Below are 14,260 nucleotides of genomic sequence, written 5' to 3' on the forward strand. Positions count from 1 at the left end.
ATAAGGACAGTCTCCTGATGATATGCTAAATTTCTGGTGCTGATATGTCTAAAAATGCACCCCCTGAAGGCACCAATGTCCTGGTGCAAAATATTTTTTGGTCATGGTGGAGTGGCCACCCATGGGGGGGGGCATCCAACTCAGGTTTTGCCCAGGGCTACAGTTTGCCCAGGGCTGCCTCGTTATGCCCCTGCTCTGAACACAGCTCTGTTTTCATATTTTCAACTGATTTCCAGTTGATCAATTGACTGTTTTATATTTCTATCTCACTTAAAAAATATGTTAACTATTTATTCTCTATCCCCTCCCTTGTCTAATATATTACTCCCAGTAAGTAGCTCTGTGGTAGAAAATGTGTTTTCCTTGCAGATGGTCGTGGCATCTTAGTAAAAAGAATTAGGTGATAGCCAGTGTGAAAGATCTCTGGCTAAGATCCTAGATAGCTGTTGCTAGCCAGTATAGACAATACTGACCCTGATAGACTAACAATCTGATTCACTATCAGGCAGCTTTATGTGCATTCACTAATTGCTGAGTGAAGGAGCTAAAATGATTAGGCCTGCTCCTTTTATAACCTGCTAAACAAAGCATTGTCAACCAGCCCTATTGTCCCTGTCAATCGTCCCTGCCCATATTATTTCTATTTCCCTAGGAATGTCCTTATTTTCTGGTGTCTGCTCTTTGCAAATCACTGTCCCAGGATTGTTGCCTTTCAAAATGTTAAAATGTTGTAAGTGGTAAGTTGCTACAACTGCCATTTTTTAAAGGTTCAAGTCCCTTCCCAAGGTCTCTAGAAATTAAAACTATTGACTGAATGTGACGGCACCTCTTGAATACCTTCTTGTGCTTAAATACTAAAGAGTCATGGACTGTTTTTGCATTGCACAATTACACCGGGGTTGAACTGGGATCATATATACCTGGGCTATTTTATTCCGGGTTCTGTGTATGCACGGTTCCCCACCTTTCTCCAGGAGCAGAGTTAGTAATGCTCCAGTTTGCTCCACCTGGACTTCTGTATTTGCTTTGGAAGCATTTCTGAGCATGCCCAGTGTCCCATGTTCAGATTGGCTGTTGCTTTTGAGTGGCAGCTTGAATGGACAGCAGGCAGGGAGATCAGCTGGCTGGGTGGGAACAATACACTTGGTCTGCCCCCAATTGGTGTTTTTGTGTATGTGCTGTGGGAATGGAAGAAATTGATCTGTGTTTTTAATGGTTTAAAATAAGATTTTGCTGTCAGAGGGAGAAAACTAGTGAATAGGTCTGCTAATTGATTTAAAATAAAGCTTGTACTGAGAAAAATAGACCTAGTGATTGTTCTGATTAACTGCTGCTTTTGAGTGACAGCTGCAAGAACCTGTGAGCTTGCCTGGTATCTCATGTTCTGATTGGCTTCTGTTTTTGAGTGGCAGCTTCAATGAAGTCAGCTGGAAAGATCAGCCGGCTGGGCAGGAAAAATAAACCAGTTTTGTTCCTGATTGGTTTTTGCACAGCACAGGCATAAGCAGCATCACACTGGGATTTTTTAAAAGAACCTTAAGACTGGTGATTTTTGAAAATCCCAGACGAAGTTAAAAATCATGGGTGGGGTGGGGTGGGGGGACACACTGGAGCAGACCCAGTGCAGCTTCAAGAGCCTTGTGGAATTCCCGGTTGCACAGGGATATTTTCCATGCTCACCCTGGGATATTTTGACCATGTAAAAATGGCCATGTAGTTCTCAATTTACCTTTAATTGCTAGTGAGACTAATTTTGAACTATTGGTAACAGACTGTAGGACTATTATGTGCTTTTCCATCAGTTCTTTAGCCTGAAGAACAGTCTTGAGCTTTGATACAAGCAATCAATACAGAATGCAGCAGCTGAAGCAGTGCACAGCGAGAGGACTAGGGCATCAGTCTTTAGCATGGGACTGAGACAGGTGTCTCCCTTTTGCATTGGTGGAGGGGCCCCACCATCCCTATACCCAAAACCTGTGCTTACTGGCAACCAATTTATTGTCACTGTACTACTTTTTAATCTCTTTTTAATGGACTCATCTGACTGTGCTTGATAAACATTCCTTCAGCCTGATTGAAAAGGTGAGCTCTCTGAGGTACCATTTGAAGTGAAAATGTTCAGCTGGCATGTTTTTTTCACGGTCTTGTAGTTACATGTTTTGAGGGATAAAAACAGAGCTCAGTATCTGTAAAGTTTTTAGTCCCTCTGGCTATGAGTACATTACGAAAGCATCATAAATGTTTAACTGCCATTGTGGGTCTGAAGAGATGCCACAAATATGGAGAAAAGAAGACAAAAGGCAGAAAGGGACTGGCTTTCTCTTCATTATGACAGACAGTTTTTTTTAAAAAAATCCCAGTTTTGCTGTTAGTACAGTTAAAATGAGCCAGCAATGCTTTTATGAGTTTGATTTACAACTGATCCTGGGGCAGAACATCATGTATGGTGCAAATGTTACTGCGCTAATCTGGAAAGCTAAAATCCACTCTGGCAACTTTGAAAAGTCCATGTTCAACAAGACAATGTTAGTAGAAAATTTGGAGATTAAAAAAATTCAAAAAGAGTGTATCACCTTCTTTACATTTTTAAATCTTCCCATTTTAAAATTCCCATAAGACTGAAAATAAGAATAAAAATAAATGTGTTGATGTCTTTGACTATTTTGCATTGAAACCACAGAACACCAAACCAAGACTGACTTATAGGTCATTTAATTGAACCCATCCTGTAAAACAAAGGAGTGTACACACCACTTCAACCACAGACACCACAGATGCCATCAAAACCATAGTATACATATTCAGAGATCACATATTCTACATAACTGTGCTGGTAGAGTAACTATTTATATTTATTATTTATTTAATTCACTTATAACTAATGGCATTCCAAAATGATTTGCATGATTCGTTCATACGTTTTATCTTCATAACAGCCCTGTAAAGTAGGTTAGACTGAGAATGTGTGACTGGCCCAAGGTCAATCAGTAAGCTTTCCTGGTAGAGTTAGGATGAGCCTGGGTCTTCCAGACACTATTTGTATACTTTAACCACTATGCCACACTTATTCTCCAGTGATTCATATAACAGAAGCCAATTGACATACAACAAAGTAAACAGCCTCACCTACATGCTTATCTTTGTATCAATTTGACCCAGTGAAAAATTCCTAAGGGGAAAAACATAAAACAGCAAGTTCCATCTATTAATAACAGCTTCAGATATTCCCTATGGAAAAGCTTCCATTCAAATCCACATGTAGTAGATAAATAGTGCAATTCTAAGCCCATTGATGTTAACGGATGTAGAAAAATATAACTCTGCTTAAGGCTTCACTGATAATGACCATAGGGGAATCTGAACAGGCTGTACTTGCATGCATCTATAGCTTTCTCAGCATCTGTGATGTATATTGAAATGGCTTCCAGTCATTATCTTCAATAACAAGTGGAATTGCTATGTCTCATCTTCAGGGAAATCTTATTAAGCTGCAACTGATAAGTATTTGTGCCTTTAAGAACACACACAAAAATTTAACTCATAATTGTTCAAAATGTTACTCTGAATACACTTATTCTTGTACTGCTTTCTTATGGCTGTTCTTCGTAGCCTGTCCAGCATTTGTCCAACCCATTTGAAAGGGGAAAAAACTAACAAAAGATATGCTGTGGTTACTTTGAGCTAGGGTGGTGATGAGGGAATTCTTTTTTAAAATATTCCAGCCTCGTCCAGCTAGCATGTTTTACTAGTCAAGTGTATTTGTGCTTATCAAGTATGCTAAATTGTAATTAAATACTGGATATGCATCAATATGAGAAATGGCACCAACTGAAGAGTGCCACTGACTATCCTAGTGGAGAAGCATCGTATACACTCAAAATGTAGCAGATTTGAAATGGCACATGACCTGTCCATGATAAACATAGGACAATATTAATCTAAGCATGCTAGTAAATTGAGAGCATGCATCACCACCCATGGCAAATAGGTAAGCTGACATACTGAATGCTGCCAACTGTGCAGATGCAAATTATTCAAAACTGTGATAGTGTGATCATTTTAAATTGAGAACAAATCATCAACATACTCCTGTGGGACACTCAGCTTGAGAGGAAACTGGCATTGCAAATGAGGTAAATTTGAAACAGATTATATGAAACAGATTATATGGATTATCTACCCAAATCCATGGTTTCAATAACCCTATGTAAAAGGGAATATTTCATTATCCAATTTATACATGAGGGCTCAAAGGGGAGGGAACATCCCATTGTCCCCCTCCACTCCAAGTTCCTTATGATAAGCCAAAGGTTTTGATGGAAGATATAAACAAGGTGCTTTCTGTTCCAAGTCTTCCTTACTGCTGCACCACTACTTTCAGGTACTGTACTTGGAGTAGGAAGTAAGCCAGATGCATTTTACCTTCCAAGTCAGACCCACAGATTGATGGGCTGGTGATATATTCAGCTTGGAATAGAGGATGCACAGGACAGGATTTTCACTCAGCTCCTGAAGCAGAAACTACCTGGGTCAGGTAATGAAAGTTAACATGATTTTGGGGCTATGTCTGAAGTAGAAAACCCACCTACAACCAGTCTTTTCTGGGGTCGGCTTGCAACGGAAAGTACTTGTGACATGGTTTCTGCTCCAAGTTACCCCTGGAAAGGCTGTAATGTCTGTTTTGGGACTTTCCTTCCTGCATGCAAGATTGCCCTCCCATCCCTCTTCCTCCAGCCCACTTCCCAAGGCACCGAGACTTTAGATGGGCTGCTATGAAATTTCATCAGCTTGCTTGCTAGGGAACTGAGCTTTAACTTGAAGAGTGAGAGGGGGTAAGGTGGCCATTAATGGTTTAACCTTTAGTCTAGCTAACAAGTATTAGGTTTCCTCTGATGTCTGCAACCTTTTGTTTCACATGTAATTACACTGCAAAATGGTTTACAGTTAATGTCTCCCCTACCCAATACTGTAAAGGTTCAGCAGAAAACTCTTCAGCCCTCCTGGATCCTCCCTTCCCATACAAAGGTGCTACCCTAGCAATAGTCGCAATTTTTGAATCCTGGGTCTTTTCCCCAAAAAACACTGTAAACTCACTTATGATTACTAATGAGATAAAATGCAAGGGCTTCAAACATTACTGGACCATTTTCTTTCAAACGGATTAGTCTGTATTTTAGGGGCCTTTTTTAACTGTTACCTTACGGTCAATTCCAAGAGGCTCTGTAGAAAGGAGATGCTCAGGTCCTATGAACCTATCTGCATGAGTTACTGAGGCCCTAGCTGTGGCCTGTTTTGTCAGTCAGCTGTTGAGTTCCATTAAATACAATTCTTATAATGATTAGGAGTGTGCAAAAAAATCAGGAAAATTCAGATTTAGATATATTGGACCTGACAATTTTGGGAATCCCCAGTTTCCCCTAATGTGCATGCTAGCATAGGAATCTGAAAAAAATCAACTCCATTATAGCCTATGGGGAACATTTGCAGAGCTGGGGGGGGGGGGGTTTAAAAAAGATAGAAACACCAAATTTTCAGCATAGCTCCTGGAGAATCTCTTTACAAGAACCCTCAAGTATAGCGACAATGGAAGCCCACAAAATTGTAACCCTGACCCAATCTTTACCAAACTTGAATGTTATTTAAGGAGAGTCACCAGTAGCTATGATGCACTTGGTGCCTCTATCTCAAAAAACAGCATCCCCCCAAAGTCCAGAAAGATACCCTATATACTGTATTGGAGAGAGAGAGAGAGATTTAAACTTTAAAGTGCTCAGTATAAAAGTTTAGAGATGTTAAAAACAACCCTGAAAAATCCAGATTTTGTCATCTTTTTGGGGATTGAGATTTGCACACTACTGCCTTCAGCAATGATTCTTTCCCTTCCTAAAGGCATAACATGGTGTCAGAAGTCAGCACGTGTTTGCAGGCCCCATAGACACAGCACAGTGAGTACTCAATAAAATGAACTCCAACCTGAAAGTACAGCAGCTTCATTAGAAAACTGCACTCTCTTTCCCATGGAGGGTCATGCACCACTCCTTCCCCTCTCCCTGATGGGAAAACTTGCTGAAAAGTAAATAGAAGCAGTATTTTCATCTGTATCTGACAGTCTGTGAAGCAGACACTAAGCCTTTAAAGTGGCCCTTTTACAACATGTGGTAAAAAAAGAGGCCTTACAGGTGAACAATATGTTGGTACAAGATACTGCAGCTGACTTCACCCTAGAGTGAAGGCTTTAACCCTGCTCAAGAATTATTACAACCCCCCAAAGGAATATTGTATTTGAGCACTATCTGTTCTGGAATCACCTACTATTAGAAGATGAATGGATTGACTCATGTAACAGAACTGAAGAAGACCTATGAATTCTCAGATCATGAAGACATGATTAGAGATGAAATTGTCTCCAGTGTGAATGATAAAGAGCTCAAGGAATGACTACTTAGGGAGCCTGATTGAAACAGGCAAAAGGCAATAGACATCTGCAGAGCCTCACAAGCTGCCAAAACACAGATAGAAACTTGTCCCTACCTGGCCTCAAGAAATCTGAACAACTGTGCTTAAGGAAAGAGTTCAGAGAAACTTAGAGGATTACCAGTCGTCTCCACTATAAGAGAAAATGTAAGCACTAAAGCATATGCTGGAAAGATGTGTATACATTGTGGCAAGTTTCATCCTTCATGGGCATGTCCTGCATTTCAGACCAAATGATATAGATGTGGGGAAATGAATCACATCTCTTCCATGTGCAAGATACCCAGCAGAGAAAGAAGGGAAAAAAACATAAATTCTTGTTTTCACTTGCCTGTCACCAGCTAGTTTTTATGGATGCCATCCCTCAGAGGATGTACTCATGCAGCAAATGCAGAGCCATAATACTCTACCCTAATAAGAGGTGTGCCTATAAAATTCAAGCTGGATGCTGGAGACCTGTCCAAGACCATGGGCGATGATGAATCTTGCAATCAGCAGCTACCATCCAGTGGTGTAGGGAGAAAAAATGGTGCCTGGGGTAAAATGGTGCCTGGGCCCGGACCCTGCCCCCCACCCCCACACTTACCTTAGTTCAAAGAGCAGCCGGCTGAAAAAGCAGCCTGGCTGGGCTGCCGGCTGAACTAAGGTAAGTGGTGGAGCAGGGGGGTTCTGGGGGAACATAGGGGGGCAGAGGGGTTGTTTCCCTCCCTCCGCAGGGCCCCGACATTCTATTGCCTTCCACCCTCCCCTCCCTTCTTACCTTAGTTCAGCTGGCTGCAAAGAGGTGCCCAGCAGTGGTCTCAGGCGAGGCGGGGAGAGGGGGAAAGGGGAATGGGTCTGGAGGCAATTATCCGCCCCCACATGACCCCAACGGTGTGCGCCCAGGGCGCGGTGCCCCCCCACCCCATGGTAGGTACATGACTGCTACCATCAGCTATTCATTTACCAATAGTAGAAAATATATCAAATGTAAAGTGCAAACAAACTGCTTGATGGTGCAGTTTAATGACTAATCTAACTATGATCCTAAGGGAAAACTGTACAAACCCTATTCCACTCAAAATAGTGAAAATTGCCCACGCCCAAAATAGAGAAACAGTACAAAATAGTAAAACAAAAAAGTACCCTGCTCGTTAGATGTCTCCTAGTATTTATTGTATTGATCCACACTGTGCTGTTAGATGTTTCTTCATTATTATATTATATTATTATATTGTGTAATTCTCTTCACATCTTAGAGAGAAAAGCAGACAGTAAATAAATACAGTAAACAACAATAATTTATCAAAGCTGTTCTGTACAAGGTCCAAATGTTCAAACTGAACACAAACTGTATCCACTTCACAATTATGTTTACCATTAAATCCTAAACTTTTGTTGGATTGTATCACAGACAGGCTATGCATCATTTAAAACTTGATACATTTGAGTGTATGGACCAAAAATATGCAGTGGGATATTTTCCAGTTTCCACTGATATGCACTGATATGCTAATGACCGTCATTAACATTATGCTAATGACAGTCATTAGCATTCACTGGATTGGATTCAGGCTAAGCTTGCAATTTTCACCAATACCCCCTTCCTGCTGCAGATTCCCCCTAACATCATTTCTCAGGGCAGTGGGCTGCAGGTGGCCAGGGCTGGGGGCGGGGGAGGGGAGAATTTTTAATCCACCACAAGCAATTTTAATGTGAATCTGATCCATCATGCAAATACTCACTAAGAACTTACAAGACTGGAGCACAGTTTCCACATAACTGTGGAAGACTGTGGATTCTCTATAATGAGGAATTTAAGAGAAGAACAAATTAAATCAAGGTTTTTAAGAGACTTACAGGCCGCCACCCCTAAAAAAGGAAACCCCAGTTTCATATTTGCTTTCTTAGATACATTTCTTAGCAACACTGCAAGCCCAGACAGCAAAAACAAAATAACACAGGCACATCTTTCTGCTGAGACCACCCTGCCATCCTGAGCTGATGACTATAGATGTTTCTGCCCATTTGAATGTAGGGTGGTAGCAATTTATAGCAACATGACAAGCAGCAGCGGTTATTTTATGCAGGGAATGGTCATGCTGGCACTAAAGCTCCTTGACAAATTACTTATTAACATCAAAATGGCTATTTTAAAACACTGTCAAATGTATTATATTCTACAAGTGAGAGAGCCAATGCCGCAGCAGTCTCACAGAAAACCCATCCAGCTGTCACTGTAATGTGTTCCTGCCATGTTGAAATCCATCCCGTTAGCCCACATTGCCCAGGATTCAGACAGCTGTAGTGATGTTTTAGAGAGTGGGACATTTATTATGGTAAGAACTTTCTTATTAAAGAATACACTTTGAAAATCTATCTATCTATCTATCTATCTATCTATCTATCTATCTATCTATCTATCTATCTATCTATCTATCTATCTATCTATCTATCTATCTATCTATCTATCTATCTATCTATCTATCTATCTATCTATCTATCTATCTATCAATAGACCAATATAATTAACCCCCTGAGATGTCACTTAGGAGAGAGGCTGTGACCCCATACTAGAATTTAGTACGCTGTGAGGTACCAACCTCAATCCCCGGAATATCCAGTTAAAAGGATCCGGTAGTAGCTGATATGAAATGTTTCAGCCTGATATCATGAAGAGCCTCTGGTCAGTGGTTTGACTCAGTATAAAACAACTTCATGTATAGCTACAGTCAAGGGAGGAAACACACCTTATATTTGAAGTTGGTCTGTCTATCTGTCTGTTTCTCTCTCTTTCTCTCTCTCTCTCTCTCTCTCTCTCTATTTGCATTTGTATTTGTAGTTCGATTTATACCCCTCCCTATCCCCAAAGTACTCAGGGTGGCTAACAACATAAGAAAACAATATACATTGTAACAAAGTAAATACTAATAACATACATGAAAACTACATAATAAGAATGAAATTTCTGATGGCAACTTAAACACCCCAAGCCTAACCATTAGCTAATCACAATAACAGCAGCACTACATAATACATATTAGTGCATATCAGAACTAAATTAATACTATCAATACATTAATAATAAATCAGTATATTAACACTAATACATCAACAATACATTAACAATTCATCAGCATAACAAATATCAATATATAGACAATATCAATTAATATATCAATACATTTACAACCATAAGTTCACAATGTATCAATACATCAACTCTATAAGAGTACATTAACAGAAAACTAAAGTATTAACAACAGTGCTAAAACTACTCTACACTAAACTAAAACTGCTGCAAAAGAGAGACAATCTAGCAATACTACCTAATTACTCCAAGGAGCTGGCTACACTAATCCCACCCACACTCCCTAACACTCTACAAGAGGAGGTTAAACTACAAAGTTAGCTACAGTCCCTAGCAATATACAAAGAGATAACTAGCTACTCCTAGCAGCCCACACTCCTAATAATTAACGACATTAGGCAACATTAATTAACTATCTGTGCAAAATGTACAACACTATAGAGTTCACAAAAGGGATAGCCTCCCGCCAATATATTTCATGTTAAAAATCCAATTGGCCCAGCAACTTTGGGCCAATCACTAGGAGGAAATAGATTGTTGTTGTAATTCCCTTATTCAGTCAATACAGGCTAATGATTCCAGAAGATTTTGGAAAATTGTTTCTGGAGGATTGAGAGATAATAATACATCTTCTTCCAGTATTCCAAGTAACCAATGGTGCACTTTTTCTGGAAATTATGGGAGACCTCCAGAAGTCACATAGCATCCCCTTTAGAGAGGATACTCATAGCACCCCTGACAACCCTTGGCTACCCGTAACTCTCCAGGAGACTGGACAATGTATTGACCAACTCAAACGAGGTAAAGCTGCCGGCCTTGACACCCTTTTACCGGAATTGTTTATAGTGTTTAGGGAATGGTGGTCCCCCCTTCTAGCAGCTCTGTTTACCACGACAAATCAAACAGGTACAATTCCTTCAGAGTGGTGTTATTCGATTATTGTACCTATCTATATAAAAAAGTGATCCCTCTTGCCCTTCTAATTATCGACCAATCAGTCTTCTTCAGTCTTGGGCAAGTTTTATGCCAAATACCTTCTTGGGAAACTAGCCGATTGGATCTCCTCTAACAATGTCATAGGAAAAGAACAAATGGGGTTCCAAAGAGGAAAAACAACCCTTGGCCACTACTTGGTATCATGGACGTAGGTAAGGGGGGGTTCTCGGGTTTGAAACCCCCCATTCATATCCGAAGCTCCGCCCCTCCGTTTGTGGGTTTTAAAAACATTTTAGTGCTTTTTCGGTTTTTGGGCTGCAGGGGGCGCATTGTTTGGGCTAGCAGCACCAAACTTTCAGGGATTGTTTGGGGGACTCTCCTGATGATCCTCCATTGTTTCCAATGGGAGCTAATAGAAGATGGGGCTTCATCTTTGAGGGTCCATGCCTTTGGACCCCCTGAACCAAACTTCACCAAACCTAGGATGTATTATCAGGAGAGTCTCTTATTGATACCACCCAGGTTTTGTGAAGTTTGGTCTGGGGGGTCCAAAGCTATGGACACCCAAAAGGAGTGCCCCATCCTCCATTGTTTTCAATGGGAGCTAATAGAAGATGGGGGCTACACCTTTGAGGGTCCATAACTTTGGACCCCTGAACCAAACTTCACCAAACCTGGGTGGTATCATTAGGAGAGAAAGTTTGGTGCTTCTAGCTTAACAATTGCACCCCTGACAGCAGGCACCCCCCCCCAAATTTCCCCAGATTCTCCTTTTAAATCCACCCCCTTCGGCATGGATTTAAAGGGAGAATCTGAGGTCCTCAGTTTAGAAGAAGAAGAGTTTGGATTTATATCCCCTTTCTCTCCTGTAGGAGACTCAAAGGGGCTTACAATCTCCTTTCCCTTGCTCCCTCACAACAAACACCCTGTGAGGTGGGTGGGGCTGAGAGAGCTCCGAGAAGCTGTGACAAGCCCAAGGTCACCCAGCTGGCATGTGTGGGAGTGTACAGGCTAATCTGAATTCCCCAGATAAGCCTCCACAGCTCAAGTGGCAGGCAGGGAATCACACCCGGTTCCTTCACATTAGAATGCACCTGCTCTTAACCACTACACCACATTGAAAGTGATGCTGTTTCAGAGTGGGGGATAATCTACCCCAAAACAGCATCACTTTCAATGTTGTTTAACTAGGGACCCCAGATTCTCCCTTTAAGGTGGATTTAAAAGGAGAATTTGGGCTCTCTAGTTTAAACACCATTGAAAGTGATGCTGTTTGGGGGTGGATTCCAGCATCACAGCGGCTGCCCGGGGGGGGGGGGGCAAAACTCAGATTTTGCACCCGGCTCCATTTTCCCTCTATAACTCTGCCCAGAGGGGAGGGGCAGGGGAGGGCAGGGCAGGGGAGTCTGCCATCCCCAGCATCGGAGTGCTGCTTTTATAAGTGCTAGGCCAGGGGCAGGACTTGGGGAGGCGTGCCTGTGCCCTAGGGGCGGGTGGGGGTGTGGCCCCACCCCCACCCCCCATAAAAATCTATGCCTATGTCCCTGCTTGGTATTAATGTGCCTGATCACCAAATATAGGAGGAAAAAGTGCCCCTTGTATGCAGCCTTTATTGATCTCCGGGGTGCTTTTGATTCTGTAAATAGAGAGCTCCTCTGGAAGAAACTAATTAGGATGGGGATAGAGCTAAGATTGTTGGAATTAATCAAGACCCTCCACACGAACACCTTCTGCTATGTGAGATGCAACACAGAGGGATTGTTAACCCCCAAAATACCAGTTAACAAGGGGGTAAAACAAGGATGTGTACTGGCCCCTACACTCTTTAAGCTCTTTCTGAATGACCTCACTCCAACTCTTAGTAGAGTCCAATCCCATAGCCCTACCTTGGGTTCTACATCTATCCCCCTGTTCCTTTTCGCTGATGATGCGGTTTTAATTTCACGCTCAAGAATAGGACTTAGGAGAGCCCTGGATTGCTGTATAGAATATTGTTTTCTTAATGATCTACAGCTTAATTTGGACAAATCTAAAATCACAGCTTTCACTCATAAATGGAAACCTACTAAATGGGTGATAATGCAAAATTGTTTTGAACAGGTCCAATCATATAAATATTTAGATCTTTCGTTTCACCACCAGGCCTCCTGGACTCTTCATAGGAATCGGGCTATCTCTGCCAGTAAATTGAGTGCCACAGCCATTGTACGTTTCCTATATGGGAAAGGTCGGGGATATATCCCTGCAGCATTGAGAGCATTTAATGCCAAGGTATGCCAACAAATTCTCTATGGGGTTCCTATTTGGATTGGGGCATGGAATAGAGAGGTCGAAAGGCTCCAGTCACATTTTCTCTATAAAATCCTCGGTTTGCCACACTCAATCCCCTATGCAGTCCTCGAAACAGGCCAACATTGGTTGGAAACATTGGCCTGGAGTCATACATTTAAATTTTGGGCCAGAATATGCTTCAATCGGGATGAATCTGACCTTACATTCCAGGCTCTTTCTATTCTCCACTCTCCCAAGTGGTGGTCCAGAATTGAAACTAAACTCAATGACCTGGGGATTTCTATAGATGAATTGTTAATGTTAATGGAGCAAGAGGTCTTCAGTGTTATTAATGACAGACTTTTCAACAGAGAATTCCAACAGATGGTGGAGGCAGCCAATAAAACCTGCTCCCCTGTGTTTTTGGGAATCCCCTTTGATAGATTAACGGCTGCCAGATATCTTCGCCTATTGATTGAGGCTCGGTGGTGCAGGGCACTTACTCTTGTGAGGTCTACCTTCCTCCCTCCAACAAGGACGCCATCTTGAGATTCCATATAAAGATAGGAAATGCCCATGTGACCAGGACTGTGTGGAATCTGTATCTCACATGTTGTTATTTTGTCCCTTCTATGTTCAAGATGGGGAAAAGTATATAACCCCCTTCTTGCGTGAGAGGGAAGGGACAACTGATAAACTGAAGGTTATATTTCTTTTAAAGAGCCATTGCTATGGGGTGCTGGAAGCTGTGGCCAAATTTTTGAATGGTGTAATTTTAAGTCGTTCTAACTTAATGTTATTGTTAAATGGAATACTTAACAACCTTTGATGCCTGCCTGGGAATCAAAATTTCCAGCAGTAATTGCAAACTGAAATGAGTTGATAGCATAAAACAAATGGGTTGATTTCTTTAAATAAAAGAAAATAACAGGAACCATTCCTCCTCCAAGGATGCAGTTCTGAGCAGAATGTGGTCCCCACCACAGGCTTTTAAAAATGGCTTTCTTCAGATGCTCTAGAGCTGTGTAGAAAACAAGTTGAATACATCTTAATCAACTGCAGAAACAGGAATCTTAAGCCTTATGGTTAAAAAATGTTTAAAATCATACATAAAAATGTTAAATGCTATATTAGCACAAAAGCATAATCTAAATTTGAATTTTTTGAAATATAACTCTCTGAGCATCAAAAAAGAGTTCTTTTAAAGGAACCAAACCTTTAAAAGTTTTTACATGTCTATATTTTTCTTTCAGTGTGGTTCTTTGAAAAAGTCAATGGCCAACTCCCTTCTAGACCATCAGAAGAAATAGAACCCCCTAAGGCTTTCCCACCATTTTCCAGTTCAGTATAAAATAAACTATAATTATAATTCTGTTGCTCCCTTGCCCCCTCCAGCATAGTAACAGTTGAAGATGTACATTATAAGTCGCAACAGAATTCACATTTAGACACATTTCTTTACATTTTACAGTGTTAAAGTACATGTAATATGTGTTCTAGCCCTAAAAT

The sequence above is a fragment of the Sphaerodactylus townsendi genome, linkage group LG03 (assembly GCF_021028975.2).
Source record: "Sphaerodactylus townsendi isolate TG3544 linkage group LG03, MPM_Stown_v2.3, whole genome shotgun sequence".
Taxonomy (NCBI): Eukaryota; Metazoa; Chordata; class Lepidosauria; order Squamata; family Sphaerodactylidae; genus Sphaerodactylus; species Sphaerodactylus townsendi.